This window comes from Nomascus leucogenys, chromosome 10, assembly GCF_006542625.1.
Source record: "Nomascus leucogenys isolate Asia chromosome 10, Asia_NLE_v1, whole genome shotgun sequence".
NCBI classification, from domain to species: Eukaryota; Metazoa; Chordata; class Mammalia; order Primates; family Hylobatidae; genus Nomascus; species Nomascus leucogenys.
Window position 1 is genome coordinate 88,255,203 of NC_044390.1, and position 19,038 is coordinate 88,274,240.

Sequence of the window (19,038 nt, forward strand, 5' to 3'; positions counted from 1 at the left end):
TGTTGAATATGGTGGCCGCTGGCACAAACTCTGTGGGGCACTGGAAATGTGGCCAGTGTGACTGAGGATTGGAATTTCTCATTTTATTTTGATTAACTGCACTAATGAATGAATGCGTTATACACAGCAGCTCCAGGTTCGACACCCATGCTGGATGGTGCAGCTCTAGAGATACAAACATGAGGAAGACATGACTCCCTCCGAGTGTTTCCTTGCAGTGGGGTTGGGTGCTCTGATCCCATCATTCATGTGTAGCTTCTGAGGGCCTTTGCAAGGAAACAGGACTTTTTTTAGCACCTGCACAAGGGCCAGGCACTGTGTGAGATATGGGGATACAACCGTGAGGACTGTGTCTTGGCCCAGAGGGAAGCCATGGGGGAGGGGGGTACACTTGTACACAGAGAAATGAAACTAACCCTATCTAGACAGGATCAGAGCAGAGAGACCCCAGGGTCTGCAGGAGCCCACCCTCACCACCCTCTGACTTAGGTCAGATCCTAGGAAGACGACTTGTTGAGTTGGAGGGTCCAACAGGCTGAACAGTGTGATGAGACAACCTTTGCCCACTCAAGCTAGAGCCCAGCCCGGGGTGTTTTCATGAGACCTTCATGTGGCCTAAGACAGGCTGCCCAGGGCTGAGCGCTGTGATGAGAGGAAATGCGGAGGGCACATGCCTGCCCTTGCACTGAATAGCTGCAATGCGGCTTCCCATGAGTGCGAGGACTCAGAGTTTGGGCCTGAGAACTCCAAGACCATTTCAGAGAAAATCTCAAACCGATGTCCTCTGGGCCGTGAAACGGAGGATCAAGGATGACCTGGGTTCGGGGATCAGCCTCCATCGCTTTGCTGAGCTTGCCCTGAACGGGAGCCAGTGTCCTCGCTCCTGCCAGGCAGCTACAGTGTGAGCAGCTGCCCTGGCCAGGTGGGGCCACACTGCCTTCAGTTTCAATGCACTTCTGAGCCAGGCAATCTTTGGCCGGTGCCGTCTACAGAGGGTGCTTGACAGGCAACTTCCAGAAGAAGGTGGAAGATGGAAACTGGTTTCTGTCCAGCCCCAAAAAGGTCAGCCTGGGAACCTCTGTGTGTCTGGCCTGACCTTGAGACCATCCCTGCTGAACTATGTCCCCCAGTCTGGCTCAGAGGACTGGAAAGCTGATTCCTACTCTCTGCCTCTCACCAACTTCCAGGATGGAAAGGCCTGCTTTGTCACACAGCATGATGAAGACACCAGTCCCCAGCTCCTGTCACAGCTTCAACAGGAAGGAACTCCCCTCTCTTGAGAAATGCCAGCGATGTCCATGCAGGGTCACTCCAGCCAGGACCATCCCCCCTGCTCTTTCCCACTTAGAAGGAGCAGGAAAATCATAGGACTCAAGGGATGATGATGTCATGAATCTCCTGACATTAAAACCCTGGAATCCATCCTCCCCCAACCCCACCCTCACCGGGCCTGGGGACCCTTGTGACTTCCTTCTATCGCTCTATATCTTCTCCCTCTGAAGGCCCAGCCTGGGGCCCGAGCCCTGCCTTCTCCTGCGGAGTCCACTGAGGGGCCGTCTCTGGATTCCTGGAGCCCTTGGTCTTGTCGTCACTGCTTTTAGCATTGAGGGCCTCACCTTGGGTTTTTTCTCAAGCACCACTGGGAAACTGTGTTCTAGAGAGTAAGAAATGTCTAGGACAGCCTTGTTATGAGAAGCATGTTTCTGTAGGTAAAAGTGACCCTTTTCAAATGGAGCAGTCTCATCTTTTTGTTTTGTGGGGATAAATATTAAGAGCTCATTTGCAGGCTAATGGATTTCTATGATGATACAAAGCATTTCACGTGGTGTTCATGATCCAAACGGTTCCTCAAGCCATAATATGCCTCATTTTACATCTACACTTGCTTAAGCAGGAATCCTGTGTCCTTGCAAAGGCCCTCAGGAGCCAGCAGACACCTATTTCACCCAGGAGGTTCGGCAGGAAACCGGGTGGGGATTTGTCATTACGCTGACCTGATCTTTCCCCACCTTGCAATGCACAACCTACCATGTCCTCCTCCTAGGAACAGAGCCACGTCCCTGCCCTGATGCTCAGCCGCTGATGAAGCCCCTTTGTCATTTTACATAGTGCGTGTGGCCCCACCACACGGAAGCCGTGGCTGGCAGAGGTGGTGACGGGGGGCAGATTTTCCACATTCTTGGCAACATTATCTGCAGCGAAACTTTAGACTTCACTTGAGAAGGTTGCAGTGAAATTTTGCTGAGCGCATGGAGGATCCTTTTTTCCCTGATTTCTACCAGAACTGGCTGCGCAGTGGCTACAGGGTTACTGGGAAATTTCACAGTGGGGTGGAGCCACAGGACTCCAGTGCAGGGGGCTGCTGGTGTCCCTGGTCCAGGCCTTGCTGACACTGGGGGGCGTTGGAAGGGCCTGGGCAGATGGGAAGAAGCTCCCACTGGAGCCAACATGAGACCTTGCAAGGAAAGGCTGGGAACGGGGAGTGGCGACCATGGGGTGACCTCAAAGACAGATGCTGACGGTGAATGAATGTTGCTGAGGAGGATAAGGCCGTCTGAAAAAGCTGCCTACTCCATGATTCCAGGCCTATACAATTCCAGGAGAGAAAACTCTAGACAGTGAACAGGACAGTTGTTGCCAGGGCTTCAGGCAAAGGGGAGACGGATTGGCAGGGGAAACATAGGGAGTGTTTAGGGCATGTAGCTACTTCATATGGGTGGTGAATGGCATTCGGAGTTTGTCACAACCCATAGAGGGTATAACACAGTGAACCTCCATGCAAACTCCTGACTTCAGTTCGTAAGAATGTATCCGTATTGGTTTGGTCATTTTTACTGCTGGGGGCGCATGGCAGCATATTCAAGCATATTCAAGCTTATGTACATGGCATTTGAGGTCGGGGCATAGAAAAACACTGAGGCACTGTGTGTTACTTATTTGTGCATGAGAATGAAACTCCTTGACCCTGCAAACAGGACAGGGAGCGGAGTGTGTGGTGGGATAGGGAAGGCTGAAAACAGCCTCCTGAGCATGCGGTTCCAGGGCTTTTCCAAGGCCACAGGTGTCTCACGACCTGACCTCACAAAAGCCACCTAGCGGATGTTTGTGGTTTAACAATCCCTTTCAATAAATACTTGGGGGGCGGATGCTGGTTGAGGCGACTCTCTTAAAAGAGCTGCCCTCTGGCCCCGCTCAGCTGGAATTGTCTGAGAACTCATTCTTGGCATTCACTGCAAGTTATAAGCTCTGGAGTTACGAGTAGACCACACCACTGGAAAATGGGGTTAAGAAAAGTGTGGACAAAGGATCTGAGACCTTTCTGTGCTGTTTGCTCCATTGTCATGTTAATTTCAAACTGTTCTACACAATGACGATTGTAGTCAAGATTGGCAACACTGTTATGAGTGGATGTTTAACACTCAGCTAAATGTGTCAACATAAGATTGAGATGTTGCTTTCTAGTAAGAGGGCATCAATCTTTAAACTGTAAATACATCTTTACTTCTCCAGTTGCAGGAATAGCAATGACTTCATTTTAAATGTGTGTAGATGAACTGCAAGAGGACTAAGGCATAACAGTGTGAGAGTTCTGACTTCAATACGGGACACAGAACCCCCTAGAATCTTGATTGAATGAACTTCACTGACTTTCCATAGCACCTTCAATGGATGGTTTTCTGGGATGAACTCAATTGTCTGCCCAATTGTGGGTTTTTCTGACCCACTGCGTGGGGCCAGCAATAGACGGTGCTGACTCCTTAGTAACCACTGTCAGATCCTGGAGGCAACAGCCTCCCAAATGTATGACAATAAAGACAGCTGTTGACACCTTGTTGACAGGATTTATGAGAAATTCATACAAATTGATTCACACTTCAACCTTTTGACTCTGTTGGGATCTTGAGAGATGTGGCTGAGCTCAGAGAAGAGCTCATCTCAGATGATGTTTAACACTCACTTGAATATGTAACATTAGATTGAGATGTTGCTTTCTATGAAAAGTGTCGCAACTTTACATAGTATGTTTCTTTTCTAGTTGTAAGACTAGCGATTGATTTAACAATTTAGATTTTTCACAGATGAACTCAAAGAAGACCATAGCATAACAGTGTTAGAGTTTTGTCTTAAATATGGGACGCTGAAGCCACCAGAACCAGGATGATCGAATGAGCTTCACTGATTTTCCACAGTACCTTCAACTGATGGTTTTTCCCACTGCACAGAATGGTGTGGCCAGTTGTGGGTTTTTCTGACCCACGGCCTGGGGCCGGCAATAAAGTGTGCCGACTCCTCAGGAGCATCTATCCTGGAGTCAACGTTCTCCCAAATTATTACAAGAAAGACATCTTGCTGGGAGAATGTCATAGAGAAACTTACGGCAATTGATTCACAGTTCAAATTTTTGACCTCCTTTTTCACTATCTGCATAGGAATCCACCTGAATCCGAGTGGGGCTCTGGGAACCCCCTGCAGTGTGTGTTGCACTTAGTAGTCAGCAGACTGTGTAGGCAAATACCTCCCTTCAGAGGAGATGATATAGAGAGCCAGCGGGTACCATTGAGCAAGAGCAGAGTGCGTGGAGCCTCACTGGCTGGGTTCCGATCCCGCTGAGGAGCCGTCTACTGGGAATGTTGTATAGACCTGTCTGTGCCTCACTTCCCTGTTCTGAGATGTTCAAATATTAATATGGTGTCTGTTGTCTTATAAGGCTAAACATGATTGAATTCAGGTGAAGCCTTGAGGAGACTGGTGCTTCCTAAGTGCCCTAATGTGTTCAGTCATGAACTGCCTAGAAGAACAAGCCAGACTCTCGTAGTGGTTGGATACAGACAGGGAGCCTGCAGGGCTTTAGGAAAGTGAAATGCAGAAGCTCACTTTATTCTTCACATGTGGTGATCTTTTTCCTCTCACAAAACACATCTGAATCGCGCACCCGTGGCTCACACCTATAACATCTTGGAAGATGTGGTTGATCCCAGAGAGAATCTCAAATCGTAACACAGCCTCCTTCCTCCAGGTTTTCATCCCTCACCCAAAATATGACAGTTTCCTCCAAATCAAGCCTGTGTGCAGGCTGTGTGACCTCCTCTCCCAGCATCTTAACACTGTCGGCTGCCTTGTGCTGAGCCTGACTGGCCAGTTAGTTGACTACTCTAAGTGCCCAGTGGTCAGCTTGCCTCCCAAGGTGCCACAGGACTCAGGACATTCCAACCAATGGCCACATGATGGCTGTGCCGGGATTGAACTTCCCTTCCAACGAATGAGTGGGACAGTGACCCCCACTGTCTGACTGTCTGTAATTTCCAAGCAATGTGATCAGGGTGAACTCAGGCTGCCTAAGAAGGGGCACTGGCTGCACCTGCACAGAGTGGGCACCTTCCTGCTGACATCCTTCCTCACCAGGACTCAGTTTCTACAAATCCTCATGCCTCCCTAGGACATGCAGGGTGGGGGACAGTCCCTCTCCAAATTCTGGAGGAAAAAGCCATTATTTGCATGTTTCAAGCTCATAGTTTTACAGTTCTGTCTACTTTGAGAATTCTTCCTCATCCATTCCCTCCATCTGTAGGGAAAGCACTCTAATAAATTGGACTTTGGTTCTATGTTTGCGGGTCAGGAGTTGTGGTCATGGGTCAGGAGTTGTGGTACTTCAGTGCCACGTTTGGCCAGGATTGGGACTCACAGTATACCCGTGTCTCAGGTGATCGTGGGCAGAGTGCTAAAATGGATGGGCCCAGTTGGACCCACAGTTGGTATTGAGAAGCAGATGCTCTCTAGTTGCAAGGAGAGGTGAGGAAGTGCTGTTATCTGAGGACAGGAATGTGGGCAGCCCCAAAACAATGCAGATCCAGACAGGTCCTCTAAGAGGGAGCTGCCTGTCCACAGCATTTCCGTTTCCCATCTTGGAGGACTCTATGGATAAGTCCCTCAAATTGCCAACTGCTAACGCGAACTCTTCCACTCACAGGGTGACAGATGGAAGAAAAGGCAATATGCTAATCAGCGCATGGCCTTGGTGACAGGTCACCCTGGGATGATCAAATACACAACACAGCCTGGCTCTGGCTTCTGACCGTTCCGATCCAGACATGTGTATTGTTACAGGTACAAGGGTGTGGTTTCTAGCACCTGTTTTGTTTCAAAACAGGATCACTCCCTCCACATTATTATTTCTATTTATAAAAACAAATTGTAGGAGAAAAGGGATCTGCCCCGTCCTATATAGTTGACGGTGTGGACACACAAAGTGAACATTTGAGAATAAAAAGTTCCTTCTATTTTTTATTGTGAGCTGGGTAATGTGCTGATGTAAGAAAATCTGGAGGAAGCACATCTCACATGTGCCCGTGAAAATTCAATCATCATGCTGATGAACTACAGAAGGATCTGCTACTGCCTTCTGCATTAGGAAAGACATGCTTATGTTTCTCTGGTGTTACTGAGTCGCCACACATTTGTAGGTGTGCTACTTTAACAATTTCTTAAGATTGAATAAAAAACACATGGTGGAAATTCAGTTCAACAAATTGAGTGTCCCTCACTAAGAAACACTGTGAAACTATAGAAATGGTTCTCTTATCACCCATGTATATTACCTTTTTTCTGCATGCTACGAAGTCTATGTACTTAGTTATGTCTCAGTCTCTGTGACTTCATTGAGCAATTTCACCTGGATGCAGAGGGTGGGATGATAGATAATGGAGACTCCGAAGGGTGAGGGGGCAGGAGGGAAGGGATGTTGGGAAATTGCTTAATAAAGTCAATGTTCATTACTCTGGTGATGGACACCCTAAATGCCCCAACTTGACCACTGCACAATCTATGATTGTAACAACATTGCGCATGTATCCCATAAATTTGTACAAATAAAAAAGAATAAATAACATTTTATTTATAATAAATAAAATACTATTTATTCATAATTTTTTTCATTTGTAATAAGTAAAATATTTTATTTATAATAAACAACATATTTTATTTATATTTATTATTTATGAATTCTCATTTATTTATTTGTATAAATAACTAAATGGCACTCACACAAGGTCCATCTTGGGAGGATGATGGGCCCTGGCTCCAGGAAGGTTTCCTCTGAGTCCTGCATTCCCCTCTTGGACCCAAAGGGAGTGGATCCCAGTCTGGAGAAGTATAAGCTGGTGGACAACCCTGGAGTTCTGTGACCAGCAGAACCCTCCACAGGGTACTGGGAGGCCATAGAGATGAGGTTTCCTCTCTCTGTGCCCAGAGAGAAGCAGGGTTGCTAGGGTCAGAGCCTGGCCTGGACTTGTGCCTAGGGTTTGCCTTGCTTTCAGTGGCCCTGGGCCCCCGAGTTAGAATTACAGGTTTCTGCTTGGGTGACTCTCCAGGGATGTGACTCAAAGGAGGGACAACAGTGCCTCCAAAGAGACAATTGTTCCTGGTCCCTGGGTCACCATGGAGTCCTCTGGTTAGGGGAGCCCCAACTGTTCAGGCCAAAGCTTCCCCCATAGGGTATGTGGTGCTCGGGCCTCTCTCCTTCTGGCTGTGCTGCTGAGTGACACAAAGTTGGAACTCAGATCTGGGGTCGCCTGTCTGTTCCCAGAGCCCATGAGCGCCGCTGAAACGGCTAACCTCAAGGAGCTGGGGCTTGTGCTGCCCAGTGTGGGGCCGAACACTGTTCCCAGTGCTGGGGGTGTAGGAGGCAGCTGCAGAGCCAGAGGCTGTGGGTGAACCAGGGGGATGAAGGAGGGACAACAAAGAACATCTGGGTGCTAGTGGGGGTGACCAAGATGGAATTTGTAGATGATGAACCTCCAAAGCTGGTGTGTTTTGGGCTGCCCTGGCAGGTGGGCCCTGGAGCAGAGGTTGGGGCTGGAGCTAGGCTACCAGATCTCCAAACTGGAAAGAGCAGTCAGAGGTGGGGGCTGCATGCTGCTGTCCATCAAGGACTCCCACTATGGGCTGAGTGGTGGCTGAAAGGTTACTGGGAAGTTTTATAGTTGGGGTGGAGCTGCAAGACCTCAGTGCAGGAGGCTCGTGGTATTCCTGGTGGAGGCCTTGCTGCCACTGGGGTACGTCTGAAGGGCCTGGGCAGATGGGAAGAAGCTCACGCTGGGGCCAACATAAGGCCTTGCAAGGAAAGGCTGGGAAGGGGGAGTGGTGTCCATGGGGGTGACCTCAAAGTCAGGTGCTGGCAGTCAACGTGTATTGCTCAGTGAGATAAATCAGTCTGAAAAAGCTGCCTTCTCCATGACTCTGAGTGCATAATATTCTGAGAAAGAAAACTATACAGACAGTAAATTGGACAGTTTAGTCTTAAAAAGGGGACACTGATCCAACTAGAATCGTGATGATTGAATGAACTCCACTGACTTTCCACAGTACCTTCCATTGATTGCTTATCTGGATGAACTTGGTTGTGTGGCTGGTTGTGGATTTTTCTGACCCACTGCGTTGGTCCAGCAATAGAATAGACTGTGCTGACATTTCAGGTACTACTTTCTGATCCTGCACAGAACATCCTGCAAAATGTATTACAAGAAAGACAACTATTGATATCTTGCTGCCAGAATTCCATAGACAGATTCTTAGTAATTTAGTCGGAGTTCAAACTTTGAAACCCCTGTTCAAGCAACTCCATAGGAAGCCACCTGAATCTCAGTTGGGCCCTAGGAAGAGCTTGCAGTTTGGGTTGCACTGAAAACCCAACAGACTGATTGGGTGGACAAAAATCTGCTTTTATATGAGGCAATAGAGAGAGGCAGCATATCCCAGTGAGCGAGAGCACAGCGCCTGGAGCCTCACTGACTGGGTTCAAAGCCCACTGAGGAGCTCTGGGTACCTGGCCATGTTGTATAGACCTCTCTATGCCTCAGTGCCTGGTTCTGAGAGGTTCAAAAGTTAATATGGTCTCTGTTATGCTTGAAGCCAAAAAATGACTGAATTCAGGTGAAGTCTTAAGTAGACTAGCTCCCTCCAAGTGTGCTAAAGTATTCACTTGTTCCAAAGAACAAGCCGGACTCTTGGTAGTGGTTGAATGCAGACAAGGAGCTTGCATGGCTTTAGGGAAGTGAAAGATAGAGACTCACTTCATTCTTTACATGGGGTGATCCTTTCCCTCTCATGGAACATATCTGGGCCAGGTGCACGCGGTTCATACCTATAACATTTTGGAAGATGTGGTTGATCCCAGAGGACCTCAAATCCTAACACAGCCTCCTTCCTTCAGGTTTCCATACCTGACACAAAATATGACAGTTTCCTCCAAACCAAGCCTCTGTAAAGGACAAGTTCAATGGTGTGCCCTCCTCCCCCAGCATCTTCGCACTGTCGGGGGCCTCGTGGTGAGCCATCCTGGCCAGTTGACTACTCCAAGTGCCCAGGGGTCAGCTTGGCTCCCAAGCTGCCTCAGGACTCAGGATATTCAAACCAACTGCCGCACGATGACTGTGCTGGAATGAACTTCCCTTCCACTGACCAGGCCTGGATGAGCAGGAATGGGAATTAACTGTGGATGTGGCATTTGGGCAGGTGCTTCAGTGGGAGAATCAGTGAAGACAGTGACCCCCACTGTCTCACTGACCATAATGCTGATAGCAATGAGATCAGGGTGAACTCAGGCTGCCTAAGAAGGGGCACTGGCTGCACCTGCACAGAGTGGGCGACTTCCTGCTCACATCCTCCCTCGCCAAGACTCAGTTTCCACAAACTCCTCATCCCTCCCTAGGCCCTGCAGGGGTTGGAGAGAGTCCCTCTCAGAGAAACCTGTCTGTCCACAGCATTTCAGATTTCACATCCTCAAGGACTCTATGTAGAAGTCTCTCAAATTCCCAACTGCTAACGCAACCTCTTCCACTCACAGGATGACAGCTGAAATGGAAGGGAAGATGCTAATCGGCGCATGGCTGTGGGGACAGGTCATCACGAAATTTTCAAGTGAACAACAGCCTCACTCTGGGTTCCCATCGCTCCCATCCAGACGTGTATTTTTCATGTACATGGGTGTGATTTCTGAGCACCCGTCTTGCTTCAGAAACAGAGGTGCTCTCTCCACATTATTATATTGTGTTTGTAAAAACGAGTTACAGGAGAAAAGGGACCTGCCCCATCATATAGAGCTGATAGTGTGGACACACACACAGTAAACTTTTGACAAGAAAAAGTTCCTTCCATTCTTGATTGTTAGATGGGTAATGTGCTGATATTGTAACAAGGTTTTGGGAAGGCACATTTCACACGTGCTCGTGAAAATCCAATCATGCTTATGAACTACAGAAGGATCTAAACTCCCATCCCAGGTCACCCTGGGATGATCAAATACACAACACAGCCTGACTTTGAAACTAACAAGAAAAATAACCACCATCATATCCCTTACTTTCCAATCTTTATATGTAATTTTCCACCACTGGCTGCAACCTGCAGTTCACTGTTGTAAATAACGTTGGCAGTGTGCATCCTGGTGGGAATGTACACCGATGCCATCAGTTTGGAAAGAGACCTTTAGCTGTTTAGGAAGTTCAACACTAACTTTCCATTTCTCCTAGCAATTCCACCCCTGGAAATTCTCCCAGAAGAAATGACAACATATGTTCACAAAAGACAAAAAAAAAAAGTTCTCAGCAGAATTTTTCAAACATTCAACAAACAGAAACATCTCAAGTGTCCATCAGCTGGTGAATGGATAAACAAAATGTGGCACATCTATGTGATGGAGTACTACTCAGCAATAAAAAGGAGACAAGAACACGCCGAGACCAGCTCTGTCATGGAGACCTTAACCCAGCGGCACTAGAGGAATTAAACACACACACACAGAAATATAGAGTGTGGAGTGGGAAATCAGTGGAGTCCCAGCCTTCAGAGCTGAGAGCCCCGAACAGAGATTTACCTACATATTTACTGACAGCAAGCCAGTGATAAGCATTATCTGTATAGATTATAGATTAACTAAAATTATTCCTTACAGGAAACAAAGGGATGGGCCAAAACAGAGGGATGGGCTCTGGCTAGTTATCTGCAGCAGGAACACGTCCTTAAGGCACAGATCGCTCATGCTATTGTAATCCTTGACCCAAAATATGATGTAGGTGACCCCAAACAAAGGCCCCTTGAAGGATCAGGGTGTCCAATCTGCGCCACTCCTGCCCCAGCACCTTCACACCATAAGCCACCTCAACGTGAGGTTTCCAGATGTTCCAGCGACCACCCTGAATGACTAGTGTCCTGCTTGACTCCCCACTGGCTCAGAGCTCAGGACTCCCGAGCCAGCCACACCCGTAGGACAGAGCCTCCCAAAGAATTAGCTTCACCTTAACTGACAAACTCTTACGAGCAGGGAAGGCGAGTTAACTGGGGAGGAGGGATGCTGGACTGGTACTCTGCTATCTCAATCAGTGAAGCCCACCAGCTCCCTGCTTCCCTTTCCCTTCATGGACTAAAGATCTGAGCAGCTGTCTGAGCATCCCCGACTCAGGCCTGGCTGGGAAGAGGCAGTGAATGCTCCAGCACATCGTGGGCACCTCCTTGCTCACGTTCTTCCTCACCAAGACTCAGGAGGTGCTGCCAAACATCACCAAAGACTTCAGAGTTTTACTGACGCAAAGGCAGGAAAGACATGGTTTTCCGGGAAAGATCATTTTTAAAAAACCACAGCAAGAAAAGATGATGACAAACACTGCACACTCAAAGCCCAGAGGCACCAAGCCTCCCCCTATTGACTCAGTAACGATGACAAGGACAAAGCAGCCTTCTATACAGGTTTGCTTTCACTTTCTAATTTCATTCCCCACTTCCTCAGTCTCTAAAGCAGCAGGCCAACCCCAAGCGCTACAGGCACCCTCCTCCATTGGGTCCCTCCTGGGCTGTTTTAAACCTGGAGTGTCTTCTTCATCACTGCTTAAATCATGTCTTCTGTTGACAACGGAGTCTCTAGAGACAAAAGTAGGAAGACAATTATTCCAGAGGAAGGTTCATCCTTCCTCAGGTGCATCTGCTGGCACAGCTGCTGGGTCACCAGGAGAATAGACCCTTCCTCCACCTCAGCTTGGAGCATAGTGATGACTTGTGACTCTCTTTCCCAATAGAACTTCAAATTTCTGAAGACGGGGCAGATTCCATGGTAAGGAATCTGTGTACCCTGTCCCCTTCCTTCGACCAGACCAGAAAAATCACTGTGCAATTGGCTTCCCATTCCATATGGTGATTAGCTGCTGTCTGGCACCTAAAATTGACATGTTCCTCCAGCATCAGTGATTCTCAACCCTGATAATGTATAGAATCACGTGGTGATCCTCAAGAAAAATTACGATGTCCAGGTCGTGGCCCAGACAAGGGATTTCTCAAAACTTACTGTGCTCCAATTACCTGGGATCTTGTTAGAATGCAAATTCTGAACTGGGAGATCTCAGGATTGGTATCCCTTTGTTGGGAACTTTGCTGAGTAGCAAAAACATAGAGCAACTGAATTTGAATTTCTTTCTAGCTGAGGTTCCCAGGACTCTGACATTAAGATTGCCCCAATAATTCTAATGTGCGGTGAATGTTGGCACCCATGGCAGTAAGCGACCTCACCCCAGGGTTGGGAAGAGTTTGGAATCGCGCACCTGTGGTGTTTGTTCCTGTGAGTGTGGGGTGAGTTGCAGACTCTGGTCTCCTCATCTGTGCCCCACGGGCTTCAACAGTGGCCCTGGCTCCACAAAATACTATCAGACTGCATCACTCTAGAGGGAAGGGACATTTAAATGAAGAGATTGTGGTCAGCCTGGGCAAAGAATTACACCTATAAGTGGTAGTGGGCTCCTATGATGTCCCGACATTACTGGCTTCTGCACAGTATCTTCTCTGACACTCATGATCTCCACTCATCCACCTACCAACACCTGACTGTCTCTCTGCTGAAATATGGAGGACAGATTCACTCTGTCCACATCTTGTTTGGAGCCCCCTTCCTCCTTCCTTGTCCATTTCCACTCAACTCATTTCATTCACTAATTTACCATCAAACAACAATCAATACCCTGATGTCTTATCGTAATCTATAAAATCCACATTGGTGATCATATTCATTTTTTTCACTTGAAGGAAATATGTTCTATAGATTTTTTTTTCACAATGTTCTGGACAATTAATTTTCTTTTCTTTTTTTTTTTTTTTTTTTTTTTTGAGACAGAGTTTTGCTCTGTTGCCCAGGCTGGAGTGCAGTGGCACAATCTCGGCTCACTGCAACCTCTGCTTCCTGGGTTCAAGTGATTCTCCTGCCTCAGCCTCCCCAGTAGCTGGGATTACAGGCGTCCGCTGCCATGCCCAGCTAATTTTTGTATTTTTAGTAGAGACAGGGTTACACCAGGTTGGCCAGGCTGGTCTCGAACTACTGACCTCAGGTGATCCACCCGCCTCAGCCTCGAAAAGTGCTGGGATTACAGGTGTGAACCACCGCACCTAGCTGGGTTTTTTTGTTTGTTTTTTGAGATGGAATCTTGCTCTCTCGCCTAGGCTGGAGGGCAGTGGCATGATCTTGGCTCACTGCAGCCTCCGCCTCCTGGGTTCAAGTGATTCTCCTGCCTCAGCCTCCCAAGTAGCTGGGACTACAGGTCCCACCATCACACCCAGCTAATTTTTGTATTTTTAGTAGAGATAGAGTTTCACCATGTTGGCCAGGCTGGTCTTGAACTCCTGACCTCAAGTGACCTGTCTGTTTGGCCTCCCAAAGTGCTGGGATTACAGGCCTGAGCCACCACGCCTGGACTGACAATTTTCTCTAGGCCAGATTATACTGCTTCCCTTCCTTTCTTCCTCCACCATGAACATTCGTGGCCTCACTTGTCAACCACATACCCAATGCCTTAAATTATACACCTTTGTATTTGCTGCCCCTTTTCCCTACAGTCAGTCAATGATGGCTAACAACTTTCAAATACCTTTCTCTTGGCTCTTAAATTTACCATTGTTTTGCTTAAGGCCTCACCTCCCATGTAGGACGGAAACCATTCTCCCATCTAGGCCCCCTTCCTCCCCTTGGCCTTAGATCCTCTTAATGTCCAGGACTGGTACCTCTGTCATCACACCGTCAGCTGCAGAGATAGCCCATCTACTGTCAGAACTGTGCGCAATTAATTTGTTTACAAACATGGAAAACAAAAGCCTGGAATTATGCTCTAGGGACTATTTAAATTGGAGCAATAAAATGTGGAAACAGAAATATTTCATTTAATATTGATCACTTGCATCGTCTTAATTATCATTCATTTGTTCATGCTTCAAGGTGGTAGAAAGAGGGTAATGATGTCTGCCTTCACAGACCCTCCACTCTAAATGAAGAAAAGTCCAATGAAGCAAACACATGACCTAGAGTTAAATAAAAATTTCTACTGTGAATAAGAGTCAGGTATCACCGGCCAGGCATGGTGGCTCATGCCTGTAATCCCAGCACCCTGGGAGGCTGAGGCCAGTGGATCACCTGAGGTTGGGAGTTCGAGACTAGCCTGGCTGACATGGTGAAACTTGTTTTCTACTAAAAATACAAAAATTAGCCAGATCTGTGGCGCACGCCTGTAATCCCAGCTACTCGGGGCTGAGGTGGGAGAATTGCTTGAACCCGGGAGGCAGAGGTTGCAGTGAGCCGAGATAATGCCATTGCACTCCAGCCTGGGCAACAGAGGGAAACTGTCTCAAAACAAACAAACAAACAAACAAAAAAAAAAAAAAAACAGGTATTTCCGCAAAGCATACCTATGAGAATTTGAACTAGTCAGGGAAGTTGCCTCATAAAAAGTTTTGAGTTCAGGATAAGAAGCAGAATTAAAGAAACTAAAGTCAAGAGATATTTGGGACTTTGAAGTAGATGGGGGGAGACATGGGCTTGGCTTCTGTCCATTTGCTGAGCGACCTGTTTTTCTTTTCACAGTGGATGTGACCTTGGATGCCCACACGGCCAACAACTTCCCCCTCATTTCCGATGACTCAGGAGCATCCGATGTGGGCACATCGGACCAAATTGGCAAGACCTTGCTGAGAGATTCCATTCGTCCGTGTGTGTCCTGGGCTGCCCTTGCTTCACCTGTGGCCACCGCTACTGGGAGGTGGGTGTGGGAACAAGCACAGAATGCGACCTGGGAGTCTGCAGAGAATCCATCCACTGAAAAGGGAAGATCCAACTGACCACAGAGCGTGGATTCTGGACTGTGCCTCTGAGGGCTGGAGGCCGCCTCCCTATCAGCACGGTGCCCCCGACTCTCTTCTTCGTAGACTGGATACGGGCATGCAGAACGCGTCCTTTTTTTTGATGCTGAGGGTGGATCCCACGTCTATACATTCAGGAGAGTCTCTGCTGAGGAGCCCCTGAGCCCTTTTTTTGGCTCCTTCAATTACACCTAACGGCGATCAGGGTGTCCTGAGAATCTGTCCTGTGATGACCCCGGCCACTGTGATGCTTCAGTCCATCCTGAGGAGGCCAAATAAACCCTCGCCGCAAAGAAACAGGGTCAGAAAATTACTTGATGGGTAGACCTGGGAACTTTCTGCTTGGTAAAAGCATTATACAAATCATAGGAGAAAAACATGGGACATTTCATGATTATAATTAATGTAATTTGATTAGATTATACATTGAGCCCTGAGTATTAATTATTGTCACCATCCAACTCATTGAATCTTATGTTTTATGTCTTGTTTCCTATAGAAATGTCCTATATTCTGGGATCCATTTCCAAATGCTTTCCTTTTTATTTCTGTCAGTTCAAATTAATGTATTATGGAAGTTATGAGTTAAACATTTGAATATCACCTAATGGATTATGTGATTTTCTAAATAATAGGAGTGCAATAGATTTTATTTCTAGTAAAAACGTATGTGTGCGTGTGTGTGCGTGTATTTAAACAGAGAGCTGGGGAAATGCCTACGTCCTATCCAGAACTGAAAAGACAAGTTGTCACCGTCATTGCTCAGTGTAGGTGACATTTTCTTGGATGTGCGTTCATCTACATTAACAATGAGAATCCCCCTCGGTAGGATGTACTGTTTTGTCTCAAGTGCCCTCCTGGTAATACCTGACCCTGATTGGCCGAGTCTTCCTCCTCCCTTTTCCCGCTCCTGGCCATACCTGACCCTGACTGGCCGAGTCTTCCTCCTCCCTTTTCCCACGTGGAGTCCTCAGTGCTGTGCTCATCCCCCTGCTGACACAGCCCTGGTCACTGAGGAGATACATGCTGGGGGCCAGGCCAGTCTTGCTCTTATCCCAAGTCAGTTCGCCACAGGAGGGATCTGCTGAACCTAGTGCTGGCTTTTTCAAGTGCTTCCTTTGCATATTCTAAATCAGCTCAAAATGGATTAGAGACTTCAGTGTAAGACCTGAAATCATAAAACTACAAGAAGAAAACACAGGGGAAAAGCTTCTGGACGTTGGTCTGGGCAATGCTGTTTTTGGATACGACATCAAAAGCACAGGCAGTGAAAACACAAATAGACAAGTGGGATTGCGTCCAACTAAAAAGCTTCTGCACAACAGAGGAAGTGACACAATGAAGAAGAAGCCTACAGACTGGGAGAAGATATTTGCAAACTGTACATCTCATAAGGAGGCAATATCCAGAATATACACGGAACTCATGCAACACAGTAGCAAAAAACAAATCACCTGATTCAAAATGGGCAAAGGACCTGAACAGATATTTATCAAAAGAAGACATATAAATGCCCAACGGGTATATGAAAAAGTGCTCAACAGCACTAATCATCAGGGAAATGCAAATCAAAACCTCAATGAGACATCACCTCACACGTGTTAGAATGGCTATTATCCAAAAGAGGAAAGATAACAAGTGTTATTGAGGATGTGGGGGAAAGGGAACGCTGTACACTGTTAGTAAAAATGTAAATTTGTACAGCCATTACGGAAAATAACACCCATCCACAGATGAATGGATGAGGGAAACGTGTCTACACAATGGAATATTATTCAGCTCCAAAAAAGAAGGAAATCCTGCCATTTCCCACAGCCTGGATGAACCTGCTATGCTAAGTGAGATAAACAAGCAGAGAAAGACTAATACTGCATGATCTCGGCCTGGTGCAGTGGCTCACGCCTGTAATCCCAACACTTCGGGAGGCTGAGGCAGGTGGATCACCCGAGGTCAGGAGTTTGAGACCAGCATGGCCAACATGGTGAAATTCCATCTCTATTAAAAATACAAAAATAGATTGTGGTGGTGCACGCCTGTAGTCCCAGCTACTTGCGAGGCTGAGGCAGAATCGCTTAAACCCAGGAGGCAGAGGTTGCAGTGAGCCAAGATGGTACCACTGCACTCCAGCCTGGGTGACAGAGCGAGACTCTATATCGATAAAAAAAATAAATACTGCATGATCTCACTTATATGTGGAATCTAAAATAATCAAACTCATAGAAGCAGAGAGTAGAGTAGAATAGTGGTTGCCAGGGACTGAGGGTGGGAGAAAATGGGGTGTTGTTTAATGGGTATAAGTTTCAGTTATACAAGATGAGTAAGTTCTGGAGATGTAACGTACAGCGTGTAACAACACTCTATTGTATACCTGAAATTTCTTAAGAAAGTAGATCTTAAGATCCTTAACCGGCCGGGCGCGGTGGCTCAAGCCTGTAATCCCAGCACTTTGGGAGGCCAAGGCGGGCGGATCATGAGGTCAGGAGATCGCGACCTTCCTGGCTAACACGGTGAAACCCCGTCTCTACTAAAAATACAAAAAATTAGCCGGGCATGGTGGCGGGCGCCTGTAGTCCAGCTAAGGAGATGGGCAGGAATGGCGTGACCCCGAGGCGGGCTGCATGAGCAGATCCCAGCCTCCAGCAAAAAAACTCTCAAAAAAAAAAAAAAAGATCCTTAACCACCCCACCTCCAAAAAAGAAAGAAAGTGGTAACAATGTAAGATGGTGGGTGTGTTAGTTTGCGGAGATCATTTCACAATGTGTATTAAATATCCGGTTGCCCACTTTAAATATATACAATGTTTACTTTTCAAGCATACTCAGATAAAGCTGAGGGAAAACAGCCTTTCTGAGGCCATTGTTTGCAGACCGCTGAGTTAGAACATTCTGTGATGGCTGGGTCCATTTCACTTCAGTATGGTAAGAGGCACGTGACAAAAACTGGCATGAAAGCGGCTGTTGGAACCAAGGGGCAGGAAAGGGCTGCCCTATAGGATCCGCCAGAAGACAGACGGGCATTCCACGAAGTGAGCAAATTCCGGAGGAAATAAAGGATTTCCGTTTTAAGGGGTTGGGAGGCAAGAGAAAAGGCTGAGAGGGTCTGTGTGTCTGAAATGGGGTCTCTGGGTGAGAAAACGTGTGAGATAAAGTGCAAGGCTGGAAACGCGTGCACGTGTGCAGGAGGCGGGGATCTGCTGCACCGAGTGTGCACATTTGCACGAACCATGGGGGCGTCTGCGGCTGTGGGTGGAGAGAATCCTGGAACACACATCTGAGAGAGGGAGTGTGGGTGAGAGTGGGAGGGTGTGTAAGCGCGTGGGTCGTGACAGGTGAGGGGCTTGTGTGTGCAACTGTGCGTCCTGCGAGAGTGAGGAGGTCTCGGACTGAGGAACTGCGTTCGGTGCTCAGGGGTGAGTCCCCACGCAAGAGCCTGGGGAGTCAACCAGAAAGACCCGCACGCGGGGCGGGCCCAGCGACCTCGGGCGCCATCTGCTGATTAACAGACGCCACTACCTGAGAAAGGCCCCTCCAGTCCCCTCATTGCCCAGCTGCGGACCCTAAGCGGAGCGATAACCGTCCTGCCAACCCACGTCAGCAGAAGAGCCCTGTGGGAGGGCGTGTGTTCACTTCTGCTCCTCTGGGCAAAGATGCCCAGGTCAGAAACACCCAACCGACCCTCCCACCACCCAGAGACAGCCCCACCTGCACAGCTTAGAGCAGGACCACTGACCTGGCTCTCCGGTCATATTTGCTATTGAAGACCAGAATAAAGTATGTTTATCAGGATTGAATGCATGAGTCATGAATGAATAAATTAATTCTCCTTACGTGTCGGTTCCTATTGAGAAATACGGTGGCTAGAATTTATTTCCTCCGGAAA

General features: G+C 47.7%; 2 non-coding genes and 1 pseudogene across 2 annotated transcripts; 1 reads left to right on the forward strand and 2 right to left on the reverse strand.

Annotated features, from left to right (window-relative positions):
- The first annotated feature begins 698 nt into the window (after positions 1–698).
- Positions 699–15,438, forward strand: LOC100607665 (annotated as a pseudogene).
- Positions 6,287–6,387, reverse strand: LOC115837164. Its single transcript, XR_004032194.1, has one exon. It is a non-coding gene; the product is annotated as a small nucleolar RNA U13 (small nucleolar RNA).
- LOC115837157 lies at positions 10,160–10,260 on the reverse strand. Its single transcript, XR_004032187.1, has one exon. It is a non-coding gene; the product is annotated as a small nucleolar RNA U13 (small nucleolar RNA).
- Positions 15,439–19,038: the final 3,600 nt, after the last annotated feature.